The sequence below is a fragment of the Equus przewalskii genome, chromosome 15 (assembly GCF_037783145.1).
Source record: "Equus przewalskii isolate Varuska chromosome 15, EquPr2, whole genome shotgun sequence".
NCBI lineage: Eukaryota > Metazoa > Chordata > Mammalia > Perissodactyla > Equidae > Equus > Equus przewalskii.
In genome coordinates, this window is record NC_091845.1 from 49,968,078 (window position 1) to 49,991,348 (window position 23,271).

Below are 23,271 nucleotides of genomic sequence, written 5' to 3' on the forward strand. Positions count from 1 at the left end.
GTTTAGCACCTAATCATGTAGCTTTGCCATGCTTTTCCTTTGTTTCCCAAGGGAAATTGCAAAGAAAGGATAAAGTAGTTTGTTTTGTCTTGCCTCTATGTTCAGCTGTGTACCTATCATGATAATAATCATGGAGGCACAAGACACTGGGTTTGAACAAATAAGTACTAAAGGGGGGTAGGTGCCACTGCAGGTGCCTCTGATGCATGCTGAGGATCAAACAGCTGAATTTGTACTTGGAGAATAACAAGATTAGTTGTGAATTATGCCAGCAGGGTTGGGCTGTTGATCAGCTCACTTAGCCCTCAGTTGTTGGTTGATAAATGAGGTAGCTGTACAACGTAAGAGAGAAACTGAATCCCAGTATGAAAGGAGCCCCATCCCATAGGTAAGGGGACGTGACTCACTCAGGGTAACAAGCTGATAGAGGTCAGGCTGGTCTAAGGGCCCGAATCTCCAAAATTCTGCCTTTTATTCTTGCTTTGCTTCTGTGCTCTGTGGCATTTGGGCATTCTCGGAGGAGCCTCCGAGCTGACTGAGGTCGTGGGTTAAGTCCCAAGTAGGGGAGGCTCTGGGCCTTGTCTCTGCTCTGTGTTCCCTGTAGGATTTCCTCTGAAGAAAAAAGGGTTCCATGATTAACAGGAGTTTGCAAATCCCTGCTCCAGGGGATTCTGCATATTCCTCAAGACGGCCTGTAGTAGCAGATAATCCCCAGATCCCATTCTGCAATTTGATAAAGTGAGAAGTGGGACTTAACACGTTCTCTTTTGTTTACAGTGTCACAGAAACACATCCAGAAGAGATGAGAAGAAATGTGTCTCTGGCAGGAAAATTTTAGCAATGCCATTTTTCAACAGTGAGAGAACGGCTCTGCGGCCCAGTTCAACATTTCTGACCTGTCTGAGTCTCAGTTTCCACCTCTGTAAAATGCGGATTATCACTAGTAGTGCACTGTGATGTGCCACACCCCGTTGGACCACCTGGTGTCTGCACATCTCTGGTGGACGGTTCCATAGACCATCAGGGTCCCACAGTAAGCACATTTGAGAGCACACTCAACATGTCCCTCTGCTTTCCTCTTCCTGGGATTCCTCAAAGCTGTGGGAGTTTGCTCAGCCCCATGCAGGCACAATCCAAAAATGCAGAGGAGTTAATCCCCAGGAACAGCTCTCAAGTATAGGAGAACGGGAGTCCCCCATCACTTCTCTAGTCTCTCCGTCTTCTGGTGGTACAATTCCGAGATGCATTCTATGCAATTCTGCGGTGTCTGTAGTGGGATTGAATTCCACTTGCCCACAATGGCAATTAACTCATGAACACACCTTTTACTAGTGTCCACGTCCATTAGCCGAAGACCGCAGGACCTTACCTAAGTCAAAGTGAGGTTGGTTGGTTTGCTGCAACAGAGAGAACGCATACAGTGGGCAACTTTAAGCGAGCGTTAAGGATGTGGACTTGTGCTGGGTAATTTTGAAGAGGATTGTAGGAAGTGAATTTTTTTCTGAATTCAGTGCTGAATTGGGTGCTGAGGAAATTTGATGACTGGTTATTTTAATAATTTTTATCTAAGAGGCAGGACTAACAAAGTGGAGCTTGAGTGTTTGATAAAGAAATGGCACTCACTTGTGTTAGAAAGAAGGGGGATTTGATTATCTTTGTGGTTTCACAGTGTCCTTACCTTTGTGCTCAGTCATGATTATGGAGTGGTCTTTCTTGTTCTATCGTAAGTGGCTTTGTCTGCTTATTTTTGATATTCTGTGGAAGTTTTTTGTTGTCAGTTACCAGTTGCCAGCGTTCAAGTCCTCCTGCCCCACCTGTACTGGTTTTCTTCCCTTTCCTGTCTCTCCTCGTGCCCTCACTTCTTCCTGGGAATCACCTCTCTAATAAACTGCCTGCACCCAAGTCTCAGGCATTGCCCTCCTGAGAACCAGAAGTAACCTACAATCTTTTTAGTAACTGGACTTCTTGGGTTCCTGGAATATCTTTAAAATCCAGAGGCAGGTCTGGATCCTAGAATTTTAAGGTTTTTTTTAAAAAGAAATACCACAACTGTTACATAAATAACTGGACACAGTTATTTTCTCCCTACCTCAGAAATATTCACTCATGAATGAAGCACACCTACATTAAAAAACAAGACAAAACGTAGCCATGGGAACGTTTCACAGTCCTTCCCAATTCTCTGCCACCCGCTAGGAGTATTATCAGGAAGGAGTCCTCTGGCACTGCGACCTTCATCCTGCATCGAGGGGTGTTTAGCCAGGAGCTTCCTCCCGCTGTTTCCCACGGAGTTCTTAGTATCTTGTGACGCTCGGTTGAAGCTGTATGCTCAGTGTTGGGCCATTCTGTGCGTCCAGTGTGTGTAGATCAGCCACACAGTCCCAGTCACAACATAGCCTATTCCCACACTGGGAGAAAGGCCAGGTGCACTCCAAAGCAAGGAAGGGCAGGTGCTCATGGGTGGGACTATTGTTACAATTCTTTACAATTAATAGACTTTATTTGGGGGCAGGCCCCATGGAGTAGTGTTTAATTTTGGCACACTCTGCTTTGGTGGCTAGGGTTCATGGGTTCGGATCCCGGGCATGGACCTATACCACTCATCAGCCATGCTGTGGCAGCAGCCCACATACAAAATAGAGGAAGATTGGCACAGATGTTAGCTCAGGGTGAATCTTCCTCAAGCAAAAAGAGGAAGATTGGTAACAGATGTTAGCACAGGGCAAATCTTCGTCAACAATGACAAAAAAAATTGACTTTATGTTTTTAGTACATTTCTGGATTTACAGAATAATTGAGCAGATAGTTCCAAATACCCATGCTTCAACACCCCTCCTCCCCAATCCTAGGAATAGAGTTTCCCTATTATTATTATTTTTTTGGTGAGGAAGCTTTGCTCTGAGCTAACATCTGTTGCTAATCTTCCTCTTTTTTTTTGCTTGAGGAAGATTAGCCCTGAGCTAACATCTGTGCAAATTTTCCACTATTTTGTATGTGGGTCACTGCCACAGCATGGCTGATGAGCACTGTAGGTCCACGACCAGGATCTGAACCTGCGAACCCAGGATGCCGAAGAGGAGCATACCAGACTTAACCACTATGCCATGGGGCTGGCCCCAGTGTCCCTATTATTAACATCTTGTATTAGTGTGGGACAGCTGTTACAATCAATGAACCAATCTTGATACATTACTATTAACCATAATCCATAGTTTACATTGTTGTATAGTATACATTAACTATAATCCATAGTTTACATCTTTGTTTTGTGCAGATCTATGGGTTTTGACAAATGCACAAAGACATATCTCCACCGTTGCAGTTTCCTACAGAATGATTTCATCACCCTAAACATCTCCTGTGCTTCACCTATTCATGTCTCCTCCTTCTCTCCCCCTTCCTCAAATCCCCTGCTCTGATTTGACAAATGGATTAGGAAAGACGGGATAATAGTCTGTGACTCTGGAATATTGATTAGAGCAGCTTTGCCTCTTGACTTCTGTTTCATCAGGAAGGCCAGAAGGGCTCCCTCTATCCATAGCTGTCCTGAAGGGTTATATGAAGAGTCATCCTAAGTGAGACACAGTGTGCCAAGTGCCCAGCGTGTGCTAGGAGGCTGCCTGCAGGTTCTCCCTCTTCCCTTGGCCTCCGCTGTGGGTTAGCCAAGGTTTGGCACTGGAGAGAAGGGTGAGGCAGGCCTGGAAACCCAGGTATTGTATTTTCTCGTGCTAACTCTTTTCTCTGCCTGCATCCTGTGGGGATAAACAACAGGCTTCCCAGGCCCCAGGCATGGGAGAGGTCTGATGGGAAATTTAATTTTCTTTTTGAGTTTAAGGAAGTCAGAAGCCAAGACTTTCATTAATCACCACGAGAACCCTCTGCTGCCCAATTGCTTGTGAACGTCACCTGTCCTGTACTCTCTTCTTGGGGCCAGCCATTCAGAACAACCCATGTTAACCCCTCATCATTGGTTCTGACCCACCGTGACACCACCTTCTAAAGGCTGGCTCCCTCCAGCAAGGCTCCCCCATCCCTGCCACCCTCCTTCTCCTCTGAGTTCGAATACTTCTTCCTTGATGCAGCTCAGTCCTCTGTGGCAGGATTTCACAACATGATTTCTCTTTAGCACGAGCTTTCATCATGCAGATTGGGAATGGTATGATAGCTTCATTAAGAAGCTCTGTTTGCAAGGTGGAGAGAGATATTGGTTCTAGCAGGGAGCTTGCCCCATGAACATGGGAAAAAAGTTGTTGCTCGCAGCTCAAACACCTTGCTGGAGTGCCTCTGTATTCAGTTCATCCTAACCATGGTCTAACCATATTGGTCAGGGCCCCACAGGAAACGGATGGTGCATGTAAATTAATTTAGGAGAGTTTTAATGAGGAGGTGTTTGCAAAGGTATAGATGGGGTGAAAGGCACCAGCAAGGAATGGTGAGGCAATGTGGGACCAAAATCAGTGAGAATCCATCACCTCCCATGATGGTCAAGCAGTGGGAATGGTAATGGGGACTCTGCAGGAGCTGTAGCTGTCAGAGAGGCCTTCCCCGTGAGGAGCTGTGACCTTGGGTGGAAAAACGCAGACACTGTCAAAGTGTTGTCTAGCAGGGAATAAACATGTCACTTCTCTCCCTGCCCTTCGGTTGCCCTCCATTTGCCAAATCCAACAAGCAGCCAGAGGACAAAAGAGCCTGGGTGATGAATTCCACAAAAGTCAGCCTTCTGGGGCCCAGGGCAAGGCAGGGAAGTGTGGACAAGAGCTGGAGAGTAGCCAGCAAGCGGAGAAGACCCAGCACAGGTGGATTACCACTGGGACAAAGGTGATAAGAATGGATGAGCAGACCAGGGCTAATAAACTTGCTGATGGTGAAAGGGACACATACACACAGGTCTTGCGTAACAACCACGTGAAATAAAATTCTACATGTGCTTGATGATACTTGATTTTGCAACTATAGGATAAACTATAAAGGAAAGCTTTTATTCAAATATCTACAGGAAAAATGACTCATGAATCTAAAATTCTTGAAGTCCTGCTTCTTCACCACCTCCACCCCTATTGCCACTGAAATAATAATACATTTTTTTTATTGTGGTAAAAAACACATAACATAAATTTACCCTTTTAACAATTTTTAGGTGTACAGTACACAGTATTGTTAACTATATGCACATTGATGTACAATAGACCTCTTGAACTTTTCATCTTTCATGATCAAACTCTATATCCATGGAACGACAACTCCCTGTTTCCCCCTGCCCTCAGCCTCTGGCAACCACCATTCTACTTTCTCTTTCTGTGAATTTGACTATTCTAGGTACTGTGTGTAAGTGGAATCATGTAGTATTTGCCTCTTTTTGTTTGGCTTATTTCACTTAGCACCATGCCTTCAAGGTTCATCCATGTTATACCATGTATAATCTAAGAACAGAGATAATTTTACTTCTTCCTTTCCAATTTGAGCATCTTTTATTTCTTTTTCTTACCTAATTGCTCTAGCTAGGATTTCCAGTTTTATGTTGAATAGAAGTGGCAAGAGTTGGCATCCTTGCTTTGTTCCTAATCTTAGAGGAATGGGTTTTTCACCATTGAGTTTGATGTTAAAGCTTTCAGTTTTTCACCATGGAGTGTGATGTTAGCTGTGAGCTTTCCATATATAACCTTTATTATGTTGAGATAATATTCCTCTATTTCTAGTTTGTTGGGTGCTTTTATCATAAAAGGGTGTTGAATTTTGTCAAATGCATTTCTGCATAATTGAGATGGCCATGTGATTTTGTTCCTTCATTCTGATAATGGTGGTGTATTACACTGATTGATTTGCATATGTTGAGTCATATTTGCATCCCAAAGATAAATCCCACTTGGTCATGGTGTGTGATCCTTTTAAAGTGCCATTGAATTCAATTTGCTTGTATTTTGTTGTGAGTTTTTTTTTTTCTGGCAAGGAAGATTGGCCCTGAGCTAACATCTGTTGCCAATCTTCCTCCTTTTGCTTGAGGAAGATTGTTCCTTAGCTAATATCTGTGCCAATCTTCCCCTATTTTGTATGTATGACGCTGCCACAGCGTGACCCAGTGAGTAGTGTGTAGGCCTGTACCTGGGATCTGAACCTGTGAACCCTGGCCTTCCAAAGCGGAGTGCATGAACTTAACCACTATGCCACCTGGCCAGCCCCTTTGATGGGAATTTTTGTATTAGTATTCACCAGGGATATTGGGCTGTAGGCTGTAGTTTTCTTTCCTTGTATCTTTGTCTGGCTTGGGTTATCAGGGTAATGCTGGCCTCATAAAATGAGTTTAGAAGTATTCCATTTTTGATTTTTTTTTTTTGAGGAAGATTAGCCCTAAGCTAACTGCTGCCAATCCTCCTCTTTTTGCTGAGGAAGACTGGCCCTGAGCTAACATCTGTGCCCATCTTCCTCTACTTTATACGTGGGACACCTGCCACAGCATGGCTTGCCAAGCGGTGCCATGTCCACACCCGGGATCTGAACGGGTGAACCCTGGGCTGCCGAAGAAGAACGTGTGAACTTAACCACTGCGCCACTGGGCTGGCCTCTCCACCTTCAATTTTTTAACAGAGTTTGAGAAGGATAAGTGTTAATTCTTCTTTAAATGTTTAGAATTCTCCAGTGAAGCCATCTGGTCCTAGACTTTTCATTGTTGGAGATTTTTGATTACTGATTAGATCTCCTTACTAGTTATCAATCTGTTCAGATTTTCTCTTTCTTCATGATTCAGTCTTGGCAGGTCGTATGTTTCTAGGAATTTGTCCATTTCTTCTAGGTTATCCAATTTGTTGGCTTATACTTGTTCAAAGTAGTCTCTTATAATCCTTTTTATTTCTGTGGTATCAGTTGTAATGTCTCCTCTCTCACTTCTGATTTTAATTATTTGAGTCTTCTTTGTTCTTAGTTGATCTAGCCAAGGACTTGCCGATTTTGTTGATCTTTTTTAAAAAACCAACTCTTGGTTTCATTGATTTTTTTCTATGTCTATTTTGTTTATTTTGCTCTACTCTTCATAATTGCCTTCTTTCTGCTAACTTTGAGTTTAGTTTGTTCTTTTTTTCCAGTTCCTGGAAGTGCGATGTTAGGTTTCGAGTTGAGATCTTTCTTCCTTTTTAATATGGGTGTTTACTGCTGTAAGTTTCCCTCTTAGAACTGCCTTCAGTGTATTCCATAACTGTTGGTATATTGTGTTTTCATGTTCATTTGTTTTGGATATTTTCTAATTTCCCTTGTTATTTCTTCTCAGACTCACTGGTTGATCAAGAATGTGCTGTTTAATTTCCACATATTTGTGAAATTTCCAGTTTTCCTACTGCTATTGATTTCTAGTTTTATTCCATTGCGGTTGGAAAGATACTTGGTATGATTTCAATCTTCTTAAATTTGAGAAGACTTATTTTGTGGCCTAACATGTAATCTATCTGGAGAATGTTCTGTGTGTGCTTGAGAAGAATGTATATCTTCTACTGATGGGTGGAGTGTTCTGTTTATGTCTGTAGATCCAATTAGTGTTGTTGAAGAGTTCTGTTTCTTTATTGATCTTCTCTGTGGTTGTTCTACCCATTATTGAAAATGGAGTACTGAAATCTACTATTATCATGTTACTGTCTATTTCTTCCTTCAATTCTGTCAATGTTTCCTTCATATGTTTGGGGCCTCTTATGTTAGATGCATGTATATTTATAATTGTTATTTTCTTGGTCAATTGGCCCTTTTATCGTTATATAGTGTCCTTCTTTTTCTCTTGTGACTTTTTTTTTACTTAAAGTCTATTTTGTCTGATATAAGGATGACCACTCCTGTTCTCTTTTGGTTACCATTTGCGTGGAATATCTTTTTCCATCTTTTCACTTTCAGCCTATGTGTGTCTTTACATCTAACATGAGTCTCTTGTAGATGGCATATGGTTTCATCTTGTTTTTTCATCCATTCAGCCACTCTGTGTCTTTTGATTGGGGACTTTAATCTATTTACATTTGAAGTAATTACTGATAGGGTAGGACTTATTGCTGCCATTTTGTTCATTGTTTTCTGTCTGTCTTGAAACTATTTTGTCCCTCTTTTCCTCTCTTGCTGCCTTCCTTTATGTTTCATCGATTTTTTTTTGTGTTGACTTGCTTTGATTTCTTTCTCACTTTCTTTTGTGTATCTTCTGTAAGTGTTTTCTTTGTGGTTATGATGGGCTTACATAAAACATCTTGTAGTTATTACAATCTGTTTTAAGATGATAACAACTCAACTCTAATGGTATACAAAACCTCTACTCTTTTACATGTCCCCACCTCCACTTTATGCTATTGATGTCACAAATTACATCTTCACGTACTGTGTGTCCATTAACATAGTTTTATAGTTATAGTTAGTTTTTATGCTTTGTGTTTTAAATTCTATACCAGAATTAAAAGTGCTTTATGCACCACCATCACAGTATAACAGTATTCTGTATTTGTCTATATATTTATAGATGATGAGCTTTACCAATGAGCTTTAATTTTCATATGCTTTTGTGTTGCTATTTAGTGTCCTTTCATTTCAATTTGCAGGACCTCCTTTACCATTTCTTTTAAGACAAGTATAGTGGTGACAAATTCCCTCAGCTTTTGTTTATCAGGGAAAATCGAAATGATTTCTTCTTTATTTCCAAAGGATAGTGAAGTCATTTTCAAAGGACAGTTACTTTATGCTTTGGATTATAATCTAATACTACTTAATTTTGTTGCTGCAATTGTTCCAGCTTTGGCTATTGGGAGGTCTTTCAGTTGACTCCTGTGTCTCTTTGACATGTTGTCATCATTGTGAGTTTGTTTGTTTGTTTTAAGTACTGCATTACTTTCTGGCACTACAAGATGCTCCAGGCTCATCTTGTATCTTTCCTGCTATTTCTAGAATGAACCATTTCTACAAGGAGCACTGGTTCCTTTTATCAGAGAATGGCATTAGGAACCAAGATCTGGGCGCTAGGTGTGCCTGTTGTTATTGGAGTGTCATTGCTAGGTCTTCTAAGCTGACAGAGCAAGAAAATATGTGTGTATATACTAACTTACTATATATACATATCCATAAATATTTCTATATGTAACCATCTGTATCTATATTAAGCTAAATGTAAGTTCATACTGACGTCTCCAACTCTAATCTATTACAACGTGGATCATTCTAGCCTCCTTTCCTTTCTTATCTGTAACTTCCTCCTCCAACAGTGAGGAACGTGACTCCCACAGTCTGCCATCCATTTACTTAATTGTTCAATTCCAGTATACATGTATACTAGTATCAGAATTGTTAACTCATTACTCCCATGGGAAACTACTTTATCAATCAGAGTATGGTGTTTATTTACAGCTTTTTGCCTTTAATTTTACAGACTCTGCTCATTTCCAAAGATACTTAGGTCAACATCATTTTTCCCCTAACTCCTTTAGTGAAGTTATTTCTTACATTTGTAAGTACGGTTAGATTATTTTACTATATTCTCCTTTCCATTCTAGGATTCTCTTGACCTTCCCAATCCCAAATGATTGTTTTTTTAAAATTTGCATACAAGTTTCACTCTTTACACTGTAAAGTTTAACGGATTTTGATAAATTCATAGAGTCATGTGTCCACTATTACAGTATCATACAGAATAGTTTCACCACCCTAAAAATTGCCTGTGCTTCACCTATTCATCCCTTTTCACAATATAATCATACTTGTGTGGATCTATTTCTGGGCTCTCTATTCTTTTCCAAGAATCTTTATCTGTATTCTTTTTACCAATACCATGCTGTCTTGATTATTGTAGCTTTATAGTATATCTTGCAGTTTAATAGTGTGGGTTCCCCAGCTCTCTTTTTCTCCTCTCCTCCTTCTCTTTCTCCTTCTTCTTCTTCTTCCTCTTCTTCAGGATTGTATTGCTATTCTAGGTGTTTTGCTTTTCCGTATACACCTTAGAATAAGTTTGTTGATATCAACAAAACAGTTTGCTGGGATTTTGATTGGGATTGCATTCATCTATAAAACAAGTTGGGAAAAATTGACATCTTAGCAGTATTGAGTCTTCCAATGCATGAACTAGAATTTATCTCCGTTTATTTATATCTTCTTTGGTTTCTTCTATCAAAATTTTATAAGTTTTGCGTGTGTCACACATATTTTGTTAGATTAAACCTAATATTTCATTTTGTTGGGTGCTAATGTAATAATATTGTGTACTGAATTTCAAATTCCAATTGTTCATTGCTGGTATAAAACATGGATTTTGATTCCAACCCATCTCGTGCTTTTCCCATTGAATCCTGCTATCTTCGGACAGCACCAGGGGGCAAAAGAGCCTTTGTTCTTAGATATGAAGATAATATTTAATGTTTTCAATGTTACTGGGACAAGGGAAGTGCTGGAACCTTCCTTCTCTGAGCTTTTGGAAGGCAGCCTGACTTTGGACCTTGAGTTCACCTTTAGAGGATTGAGTCTTTTAGCACCTTATGATCTGGACTGGCAGAGGTATTTTTTCTCCTTAATATTTATGAATAATGTAAAACTTTAGCTCTACATGCAAGGTATAAGCTGGCTTGTTGGCTATATCTGGATTCTCTTCTTAGGCCCCCAAGTCTGCATGCAAAATTCAATCAGCTTGACTTTCCACTGGAAATGCTACCGAGACTTATGTGGGCTTATAACATTTAACTTTAGAGTCTTTTCTCCAAAAAAAACTTGGAAGGGGATCTTGGGTCAGATTCCCCAGAAACAGACCCGAAGACAGGGATTCATGTACAATGACTTATGAAAGAACTTCTCCCAGGAGAAGCAGGAGACGGAGTAGGGGAAGCCAAGCAAAGGTGCGATTTTAGAGGGAGTTCCTGCGTCAACCTAATTCTGAAGGGAGCTTTGGAGTATAAACCACACAGCAGAGTTTGTCCACTGTCAGAGCAGGGAGCTAGGCTTTTATACCCACACAGTCAGTCAGTCATTGGGAGGATGTAAACCGCTGGGAGCCTCTGGCTTTCTCTACTTACTGTGGCAATGCAGCTCCGGTAGCCCAAGGGTAGGTCTCTGAAGAGATCCCCGGGGGTAACATGTTAGGAGTGGGGAATGCAGAGGCTGGGGGAGGGATGTGCCTAACTAGCAAGAAGATCCAGGGGATCTGGGTGGAACACTGACAGCAAATGTCCCCTTAGAGTCTTACGTATTGAGAGTGCATGGTGGTTAGAGGCAACTATAGCAGAGTTTAACTTTGTGATAGTCCTTTCCATTTTCATTTCTCTCGCCTGATCTGAGGTTGTGCCCACAGCCCCTCTCCTCTCCATACTTGAGATAGAAAAGGCACACTTTACAGTACTTTGCATGTTTCCTCTAGAGAGAGACCGTCAGTCCATTGCTTCCTCCTATTTACAAGGTCGTAGGGCTGCCCATTTCACTTCTCACTGTGTCAGAGCCCAAGACTGTAGCAGATGAGTGTATTTCTTGTTTCAAAAAATACATATTTACTGGAAATATATACAAAATATATTTACAAAAATATATTTTTACCAGAAGTTGCTGATTTAGTTTTTCAATTATCCATGCAGTTTGATACCATTTATTTTTAATTGTCACATCCATCAGGGGACTGAGAGGTGAAAAGAGAGAAGCTATAACTCAAATGGGCCTAAAATTCAAATGAGCTTTATTAGTAAGGGGCCCCTTCTCATTATATGTTGACCCCTTCGATGTGGTGTTGGCATTAATGTGACATTTAAACAGGACTCATTTCCCTAAAAGTAGTCATAATTTGCAGTGATGTCATTGGTAAGTTTCTTATTGATTTTGGAGGATGAGAGCAAAGGCACATTATTGATCAATTCCGGAAGCTAAACTTAGTGCCTGGAGGCAGAGGACATGGGACTTCTTTTCTTCTGGAGTGGGGGAAGGAGGAGGTGGGACTTTCAGGCCTTCATCCATTCTCACCTTCCATCGCCTCTTCCCTCCTGCGTGTCGACAGGATGTTGACAGAGGTAGCTGGGCTGATCCACCCATCCTGTGCTCCCCTCCTGCCCAACATAGTGCCTGTCAGGATGCATTTGTAGCCACTGCCTTAGCGGTATTACAGCTCACTGGTCCCCATCATTCTGGATGTTTCAGGTGTCCTGCAGCAGCTGAAGCAAACACAAATTAATGTACGAGTGTGTTATCCTGGCCCAATTCTAATGCAAAGAATGACTGTTCTCTTAAGGGCTTGTCCAGGACCATATGGGTCAGTTTAAGACTTTTTTTCTTCTTTAGGAAATCGGACCTCATGCCAAAGCTCTGCCAATAAGCGATTCTCAAAAGGAAGCTTAAATGAGTGTCTGTTGAGAAGTATTAAGCGTTGATGTTCCCTTGAAGATAAGATTAGCAATGCCACATTGTTAAAATCTGTCTTAAGCGGATATCTAATCCAATTAAATTTCTTTGTCTTACATTTACTATTATACTTACTTGTAGTGAATGGTTGCAAGCTGATATACACAGAGACAGGATGTGTGTAGGACTGAGGGATTTCCTGAGAGATGGGACTTTCAGGGCTGAAACCAGGAAATCCCCAGGAAAACCAGGACTAGTTGGTCAAGCTGGGTCACTCACATTGACTCACAATTAGAACTAGGCACTAAGCCTAATCCTAAGATGCAGGTTTCTGAGTTCATTCTGACTCTGCTGCTGTGGGCCATTGGATGACTCAATTTTTCCTCTACTTTCCTCTGTTCAAATTATTGTGAAACTTTTGTAGGAGAGCATTCCAAATTTACTCACACCAAATTCAGATATGGAAAGAAAAGTTAACTTCTTTCTTTCTCTTCTTACAGATCCAACTTTCCTCTGGAGCCCCCTCACCTGCTAGGTGCTTGAAATGCCTGGGTCTTCCGGAGCTGACTGGGTGGGCTTCCTTTCTGTTCTTGAGCATGGGCTCCCCTCCATCGTGTCCTCTTCTTGGCTGAGACAGCATTTTCCCTGCTCTCTTTTCAGGCCTAATAGATTCGGTACAGGCAAAGAAACTGGGTTACTTAGTAGTAAGGGGACATGAAACTGGAAATATTTAGAAAGGTTTAACTCATTATATTCGTTCAGTATGCTTTGATATATTTGTCATATTCATTCAATGTACCATAATAAAGTTTTGCTCTTTACTTGAACCAAATTCAAATATAACGATGTGGTATAAAGACATAGATCTCTACTGGTATTTTATAACTGGGTAGCTCTAGTAGAAGGAAGTTAAGACCAATGAAAATTAGAATGAAGGTTTCAGAAGATTCTTCAGTCTCACTGATAAATATCCTCTCCTCTGCTTCTTAGGCAGGCACAGCTGCATTGTCTGCCTCGTGAGCCAGTAACCTCTCTATTGTTATGATGTTTCTGGATCTGGGAGGCTGGCTGGCACAGGGCTCCTTCTTTGCACTGCTTCATAAAAGCAGCTTGACCTTAGCAGCATATCTGTTATTACTGACACAGAACCTTCATTTCTCATTATCTGTAAACTTGTGACATATGAGTGGTTTTAAATTCTCCTCTGACGGAATGAATGTATAAAGTTTCACATTTCCTAGCGAATAATTTTAGAAAGCCATTTCTGTAAGAGGCACATTTTTACAGTTACTTGAATTTATTATCCCAGTAGTGATGGTTAAAGATATTTTTCAGGAGATATTCACCCGTCTCCCTGTCATTCACTGCCCACTGCTAAAATTATCGATTTACATCTGGCATCTTATTTTTCTAGTTTTTACATATTTAACTTTCTCTTTTAGTAATAAGTACCTTTCAGAGGAGATGGTGTATGAGTTTTGGATGTAACCATGACAAGATGAATGCTTCTAATGACCCCTGTTTTTCAAATGCAAATATGATACACAGAAAGAAACCTTTCTTTTGTCCTCTTTGACTCAACAAGCATTTACTACTCCTTTTTGAAGCTTTTCTTCTCATCTCAAAAGTTCAACATTTGTAACTAAGAAACAGAGAGAGGTAATCATTCACTACAAGTACTATTTGAAAGCAACTATGCTTTCTCAATAGATAACCCTTCACCAAGCCAATTGTAGCATGTCCAGGGGACATAAGTCCACGTGCAGTTGTTTAACCATCAGAAGAAACAAAATTTACTTGAATTTTTTTCCCTTGATCTTGTTCTCTCTGTGTGAATATCCTTATTTTAAATCCAAGATTGATGTATTGGTTTTCTTTTGCTGCATAACAAATTGTCACAAACTTAGAAGTTGAAAACAATGCTCGTTTATTAGCTCACAGTTCTGTAGGTCAGTTCTATAGCAAGGCATGGCTGGGTTCTCCGCTCGGGGTCTCAAGGCATGTTCTCATCTGGATGCTCTGGGAGAAGAAACAAGCTTATTCAGGTTGTCGGTAGAATCCAGTTCCTTGTGGTTGTAGGATTGAGGTCTTGTTTTCTTGTTCACTGTCAGCTGGGGGTCACTCTCAGCAACTAGAGATTGCTCTCAGATCCTTTTCACATGGGCTCCTTTATCTTCAAGCCAGCAGTGGCATCTTGAGTCCTTCTCATGTTTGGATCTCTGACTCCTCCTTCTGCCGTCAGCCAGAGAAAACTCTTGGCTTTTAAAGGACTCATGTGATTAAGTTAGGTTCATCTGGATCATCTCACTTTCTTAACGTCAACTGTGCCATATAAAATAACCTAATCATGAGGGTAATTTCTCATTATATTCACAGGTTCATCTGCTCACAAAGGGCAGGGCTTATACATGGGCAAATGTCATCTCAGAGTCATCTTAGAATTCTGCCAACCACAGTTGGTGATGATTAAGTGTGGTGATCAGTTTCTCTGTGCATTGAAAAGAAGATCACTTGAGTCCTGAATCTCATGTTTAGCTGTACAGAGTATAATAGGAATAAAAATGTTCAATTTTTATAAAATAGAAAAACTATAGCGCAATCATTTTCCCCCCATAGAAAAAAGAGAGAATAATAGAAAGGGAAGATGGAAGAAAGAAAAAAGAAATTGCTGAAGAAGTTATAAACTGCAAATGTTCTATTTTCCCATATTAATTTTATGCTCTTGGAGCTTAACAAAAATGGTCCATGCCTACTTTGTGTTCTTTGTGCTTATCTCTTTGACCTGAAAGACAGGTGACTTGAGTTCTAGTCTCTCTGCTTTCACTTCCTAACTATGTGACCCTGGAAAGTCTCTGGCCTTCACTTGTTCATGTAGATAATCATGGTGCACTTTCCTAAAGACGACCAACCTTCAGGGCCTATCTCAGTCTAAGATGTAGGAACTTGAATGTGACCAAGATGTGAAAGATCCACTCACTTGTGCAGTGTGGACCGCATCGTTAGTATTTAACAGATGCTTATTGTGCTGCCTTTCCAGTCCCGGAAGCTGACTGGCCCCGTGGCCTGTTATTGGATCTCAGGCAGTTTCCACGTGTGGGGGGCCACTCTCTCTCCTCCTTCTGGAAAAGTGAAAACTTCAAACCTCATTGGAATTTTTCTTCTTCTCCAAATCACAGTTATGTTGTAAGCAGAACCTAAATGCAAGTGTATTTACAAAGCCATGAACATCTGATGAGCAGGACAGCCAAGCTCAGTAGAGGAAGAAGACTTTTCTTAAAGGTCCATCAGTGACTAATGAGGCCTCCAGAAAAATGTTCAGAGCAGTTAATTGTTTCAGACTTGAATCACCTTCTACCATCTGCACAGAATCCCCCTTGAATGGAGAATGGGGAGAGGTGGTGGCCTTCGGCTTTCGCTCCCTTTTTCCACCTTTTAACTAGATTGCTCTCAGCCCTAGGGGAGGCTGTCTCCTCAAGAGTCCCATTCTCTCCACACTCCTTTCAGATTATTCAGTTTTTTAAACCTTCTGCTTTCTCATCCCCCTCGCCAGCTGTCAATCATTCTATTTGGTTTAATTTTCTTCTTTTTTTGGAGGATGGAACTCTAGAAGGCCAAAGTCCCATGAAGGTAGGGAAAGGGATGAAAGACAATAATTTTCTGGTAAGATAATCAGAGTTTTACACTGTTGATAGAGGCTTAGCCAAATTTGTGTAAACCATTTTTATGTTTACAGAGTCACTGTTTGTTTGATTCTCAGAGTGCTTTGAGTTGTCCCCTTCTGTTAATCTGGGTTGGCACGTGCCCAGTCCTATAACTGAGTTGGTTTGGGTTTATGGTGGGAATATCGTGTAAGTTTCTCTGCTCATGAGCTATTTCATTGTCTGAGCAAACACCAGTTTTATTCTTCATATCTGTGGTTTAAATCCTACCTGGACTTGGGAACACCAATTTTACTCACAAACAAACTTTGATTTCCAAAACGTTAAGTCACAATTTCCATATACCATTGGATGATACCATTAAAATTGTCATATTAATAAATCCCGGATGTTCAACTCATGTCTTTTTAAACTGATCTTTGAAGAATTAGGATCAAAATATTCTAAGGGCTGGCCCGGTGGCCCGGTGGTTAAGTTTGCACGTTCCACTTCGGCAGCCTGGGATTCGCCAGTTCGGATCCTGAGTGCAGACCTGCACACTGCTTATCAAGCCATGCTGTAGCAGGCGTTCCACATATAAAGTGGAGGAAAACGGGTATGGATGTTAGCCCAGGGCCAGTCTTCCTCAGCAAAAAGAGGAAGATTGGTGGCAGATATTATCTCAGGGCTGATCTTCCTCAAAAAAAAAAAAAAGATTCTAGACTATTGTTGCCCCCCAAATTGGGATGGAAGTCATAGGGTCCTATATTAACATGTTTATTTGAATTAAAAAATGAAATTAGATTCTTTGGATAGAAAGGAACTCTGATTAGGCGATTGGTTTGATGTTAGAACTGGCATTGTCATTAGGTTATCTGAAAATAGTTTACCATAATTTATCTGCTGCCCTACATTTAATAATAAAGTAAAAGAATTCCCTCCCTACCCAAAGGACATTGCATTAGCACAGTTAAGTTAAAATTAGCCATATTATATTTTCCCATCCCTTTTGAGTATATTGTACTACACAAGGTGCCTATAAATGAGAGTATCAGGTATAACCATGTATAATTAATAGTCACTTGATAGATTTTGGTAAAGTCTCTTACATGTATATCCTAGAAGTTGAAAAAGTGAATAAAAAGAATGTCTGTGTAATAAAATCTTCTGCAAAACACATAGTTTCTTATTCTTTGCTTTCAGCAAAGCTGAGGAAGGACTGACTCAAGTTATCAGTATATAGGTCATTAGAGTTAGTGTTCAATGGTGGATCATCGTGAGATTTTTGGTATATAACAAAGAAAGAGTTCAAAAAATTGAACAAGTTGCTATAAAAACCTCTTTGTTTTTATATATTTATGTAAACAAAATTTCTCAATGCTTTTATTGATAAAAACAAAAAGTAATTAAGAAATTAATGCTAAATTCTGCTTTGTTTTTGTTTATAATACGTATCCACAGATATAAGATCTAATTTTAAAAATTTCATATCATTAAGAGATGTGTTTCCCATAAAAATTTACTTTTTATGTTTAATGATTATTTTAAAAAACTGTAATATATTTTTGTTGTTTTGATACTTGTTTTCAATAATAATTATAATGGTAATTCAATCAGAATAAAGTTTTTAATTCTTAAATGAGCAATTGGGTTTATGTTCTCAATTCTTAACTCATTATCTTTGCAGTCAAAGGAGTACTTTTCCCCACTCCATTGATGTTGGACTTGACTGTGTGACTTGCTTTGACCAATGGAATCTTAGCAGGTGTGATGCAAGTAGAGGTTTAAATATGCTGTGTGATTTGATCTCACCTCTTGAACTTATGTCATCCACCCTGATAAGAAAATGGCCAATGTGACCCTTGTCCAAGAATGATGGAGAACAGATCTGAACCAAGCCAAGGACTGGAGCCAAGTCCAGCTGACTTGCTGCCTGAGCAGGTCACCTCCACTGACATAAAGACTCTGGAGTAAGAAAAACAAATATTTTTTATTTTGGCCACTGAGATTCTGGGGCTGTTCAGGACGTAGCATTATTATAGCAAAACCTGTCAAATAAACTTAGAGATGTATGCCAAATGAAATAAATAAATTAAAACTTCTATTTGTACACTTGTTTTGTTACAGAGAATAAAATTAGTATAATCAGTAAAAGACTTTCAAGAATAAAGTATAAAATTGCATTTGGATAAAATTCTGTGGAGAAAATAGAATGAAAACACAAGTTCAAGAAAAGCCATCAAAATACAAGGAGAGCTGGTTTACATATTTTTTAAAAAAATGGGGTGATAGTTGATATCAAATCATATAATATGTAATTTCCATTGGAAATATTTAAATGAGTGATATAGTCTGATTTCAAAAATGTCCATACTTATTATATACTAGATAGTATATCCTTTGGAATTATTTAAATTTATGAAGAAAGAAAAATGTGTGATTGGGTACATTGTTTTTCTTTTCTTCTTTTTTTTTTGTGAGGCAGATTGGCCCTGAGCTAATATCTGTTGCCAATCTTCCTGTTTTTGCTTGAGGAAGAGTGTTGCTGAGCTAACTTCTGATTGGTGATAAATTCTATACCAGTCTTCCTCTATTTTATGTGGGATGCCGCCACAGTGTGTCTTGACCAGCGGTGCATGGTCTGCGCTCGGGATTCGAGCCTGTGAACCCCGGGCCGCTGAAGTGGAGCGTGTGAACTTAACCACTATGCCACTGGGCTGGCCCCTAGGTACGTTGTTCTTTGAATTTCCCTCAGGGTATATGAGAACAAAAAGTTTGAACACCACCACCACCACAGATAGATACAACTGGAGGACATCTTAAAAATCTTTTAGTACAAAAACCCTTAATACTCTAAAGGCCCAAGTGCAAGCATTGTTCTACATATGAAGGCCAGTGCATCTGATCTGCTTTCTGGGTTTGCCTCACTATGTCCCACCCAACCTCTACTTTCATTGCTAAGAAAGAGAGAGATATAAAACTCCAATTATCTATATCTTTGCCCCATAGTCTACTAACAGTAACACAAAGGCAACATTCTTATGAAATCTGGCAAGAATATAGGGGAATGGCCTAATTTACCTATGAAAGGAGACATTTAGAATTTTCTGTGACTGTAAACTATGCTCGATCTTATCAGTTTCCCCATTTTTGATATTAAATGAAGCTAGTTCCATTTTAAAAAAGCTCCCTAAGATTGAGGATCTTGGAGTTGGGTATGTGGATCCCTGCGGCTTTTGTGTGGGTGAAGCCCACAGCCTCCTTAACGTCTGGGATAAACAGGGTTCCACTTCCTGGAATATCAGTTTCACTTAGCTACTAGATAAGCCTAGACATATGGAATAGGATGCAAGATATATAATAAAATTGCAAAAGTATCACACAAGTCTTCTAGGAAATTTTGAAATCATGGTAGGATCCAGTAGCCATGCCTCTAGGACCACTGGGTGTTGAGTTTACCATTTTCTGCTACTAAGCGGTCTTCAGGGAAATGTTTGAGAAACCTGCTCCAAGGGCTTCACCTGTTTAAGGTGGTCCTTGTTGCTATGGGGAGAGGAAGGATCCCAGGCATCACTAATACCTATATTTCATATTGTACAGATGTGGCCCTTGTCATCTGGTCATGCTGCTGGCCCTTTTCCTGAGGCCATTTCAAATATGGTATTTGAGAGGAGTTTGCTGAAATTCTGGAGGCTTTTTTTTTTCTTGGCTGAGATTCAAAGGGGAGCTTTTTTGCTTGGGTTACAAGGAGGTCGATATCTCGTTAATAGCAATGACAGATTGTAGGGGCTCTAAGACTCCTCGGGCCAAATGTGAAACAACCAATATGTTTATGAAATCATTTAATCCATAGTCACGGCAGATAATGAAAGGGGCTGGTGGCTTGGCATTGGCATTTAGAAGGCCGACATCATGATATGTTTCTGTGAATTACAGATTCAGCAAACTGTGTAATTTATGAGTCATGAGAAAAAAGGATCCATCTGGGCAGTTCTTGAAGCTTATTGAGGCAAGGTGACATCTTTAATCAACCTGAGTATAAAAATCACACTATTTGAGTTATTTCACTGTTCTGTGCAATGTGTTCCTCTGGTGCTTAGCATCTTCTGAGGAATTTGGGAAACAGAGAGGGGTAACATTATTTTCAGTTTTGCTGATTACAAATTTTTTATTTTCCAAAGATGCTATAGATGTGGTGCAATTATTTTCCATCCTAATTCAGGGGCATCAGAGCTGTGACTTTGAGGGTGCTGCTTGTATTGACCTTGAAAAATTACTTGAGTTACCTTTCATCAGATAAATTGAGAGCTGTAATTTGGCCCTAAACAGACTGCAGACAGAGCATCTGTGAGATTTCTATGGACTCTGGGGTTTTTCATCATTTTCTGTAGTGGAATGCAACCCCTCTCTGAACTCTGGCTGCACTGATCTCTATTTCAATGGGTCATTAACTGTGCTCACAGCTATTTATTCCTTTATACCATCTTAGAAAGGCCTCATATTTCAGCCTCCACAGTCACATATCTGTGTTGTGTTTGGGACTGTGGATCAAACTTAATATATACTCAGCAAATCCATGCCTACTATGACCTTTGGCGTCTTTATCTGGAAGGTGATGACAATAATATTAATTTTTATGGTGTTCATGAGGGTGAAGTGGTCAGCAAGCATGAAGCACCAGCACACTGGTGCTCGATCAGTGGCAGTTTGAGTGCCTTCCCTCCACCAGGATACAGAATCAACAGATTCTCCCAGATCAGGGAAAGGGTGCTGGGGTGTAACTACTAGCTCTCTTGGTTTTTATCAGTATAGGGTGATGCCCAGAACTAATCAAACCAAGAGTGTGAGCTTGCAGGATGAGCATCGAAAGAACCAGACAAATATTGGCTGCATACCATTGTTGAATGGGTTACACATACATTTTCTCTTGCTATTCCATATTCTTTAAAACCCACATTTTGAAGAAGAAAGGTACAATTTCACCTGCTAAATTTCAGCTACTCTTATGGCCCTCAAGTGCATTGCTCTCTCAGCAGCATTTTATATACACAATTCCGCTAGATTTTAGTATTACAGCTAAAATATATGTACTAAAACTTCTTTCTGTGAGTAGTGGAAGTTCACAGGGGTAGTGGCTTGGTATTTGAATTTAGTTCCAGGTTCCCACTACGTCCTTCTCCTTCCCACTTTTGTTTCTTGTTATATTTGAGATACTTGAGTGATTTTGGCTGTTGTCACTTGCAGCCAGGGGACCTGAAGATAACACTTTACAAACCTTAGTACAACCTCAGTGTTCAAAGAGACACCAGTTTCTGGCATAAGAGGATTGTTTCATACTCACAACCTAGTCCTGGGGTTTATAAAAGTAGAAATATAGAAATATTAGTCTAGTTTATATTTTTTATAAAGAGCCACCTCCATCATTATCCTTAGAGAAATAGTTAATGACATGTACACAGATATGATGATAAGAATGTTCATTGCAGCTCTGTTTATAATAGCAAAAAAATGGAAATTGTAATTATCCATGATTATTATTGAGATATAAATTTCTTTATAACACTCATAAAAAATAATTCCACTTCAAATCTCAGTCCAGAAGAAAACCCTGTAAAGCCCCTTTAGTCCTGCAAACTCTTCTCAAGCACAACATCTAGAATGGCTTCAAGAAAATTGTTGGTGACAGGGCCAGAGGGGAAAGGGCCATATCTATAAAATATAAAATTTACTCCCACCAACAGGAACCACCTTGAGCCATGAGAGACAATCAGAGAGCCACGTCTCTCCAATGTTCTCAGTAATGAATGAGTTGAGGCAATGCCTACACTTGGGGGTTGATGGGGTAGTATGCGGGGGCGTGGTCTGGAATTATGCTGATATTTTCCATTCAAATTTGTTTCCTAGTGGCCCTGAAAAAATAGTGGCCTATTTTTAAAAATTAATATACATTCTGTATTTGACTGCACAATAACTCATACTTTATTTTAATATTTAACAAGTTTGAAGTTATTGCTGTTAAATAAATAAAATTGATGCCCCAAGAAGCTGTGCCATGTTTATCCTGGGCTTTGAGAAGCCCATGGCCTTCTGCCAAGGGTCAGTTACCCTGGTTTAAAGGCTGAAGTTTGGTACAATTTCTTTTTATTAGACATATTCTCTGACACCCTACCCTAGAAATAGCTGCTGTTATTGTCTCTGAGGCAGTGGTAGCTCTTAGCGAGGTAGTGACTCTAGCTATGGAGCGTGTCAGGAGCAAAGAGGAGGCGCCAAGAGCAGATGAGGAGGGCAGATTGTGGGGGTGCTCTCAGGAGAAGCACAGAGACAACCTGGCACACAGCAGTGTCCTGGGTCCTGGTGAGGGTCAGCCTACTCAGCAAGAACGTGGCTACTCGTCTTGTAGTCAGGCACGGACACAGGAAGAGGGTCTGATTCTGGGAAAGGAGGCAGGTGCAGCACAGATAAAATGCGAGGATCAGTTGTTTGACTGTAGTCACAGCTTGAATGAGGAGAAATAGGACCTAGTCTAGGTACTGGACTGTCTTGAAGGACATGGGAAAACAGGGCTTGGTCCGTCAGTGACTTGGGGTCAGAACAGAATTTCCCTCTTGGTTCCAGAAACCCAGTATGGGGTAGAACAACTCAAGTACTCAAGAGACCCTTGCAGAGGGGGGCGGATGGATAGGCTGACCTTTGGTGGGAAAGGGGATTCCTTTCGGCCTTTGCCTAAAATCAGGGGCTTCCTACTTTACAATGAAGAGCTGGAAAAGATGGTCTCTCAACTTCATTGGCAGCCTCTGGATTTGTCTAATTTTTGGAGGAAGGATCAGCGATAGCACTGTGACCAAGACCGTGAACTGACGCTGCGTGCAAGAGCTAATGAGGGCTAGCAGAAAGGGGAAGAAGAGGAAAGGAGGGCAAATAGTAAAAGCAAGAACACAATCTCAAACGCAGAGGAGTTTGAGAGTAATCACTAGCCAAGGAGAAATAAAAGGATTACTCAGAAGTGAACTATATTTCTGGCAGTGTGAGTTGTCGAAGGAGAGCGAAAGGTTGGCTGAGCTGTCAGCATAGTTTCTGCTTGGGGATAATGAGGTAACATTTGGTTAAGACTGAAAATGTTCAGGCATAGATTTACTGTGAATGATTCACACAAAGATGATCAACTTGGGGTTGAAAAGAGGTTCAGGACTTTTCAGAGTTTCATAATTCATTAGAATGGCTTGGTCTCTCAAGGAGAGAGACAATTCCTCATTTTTTTATGAGAAGAGAAATATGAGTTTGTTTTTGTACAGGAGGTCTGGTTCCCTTCTCTCCCTGTCAT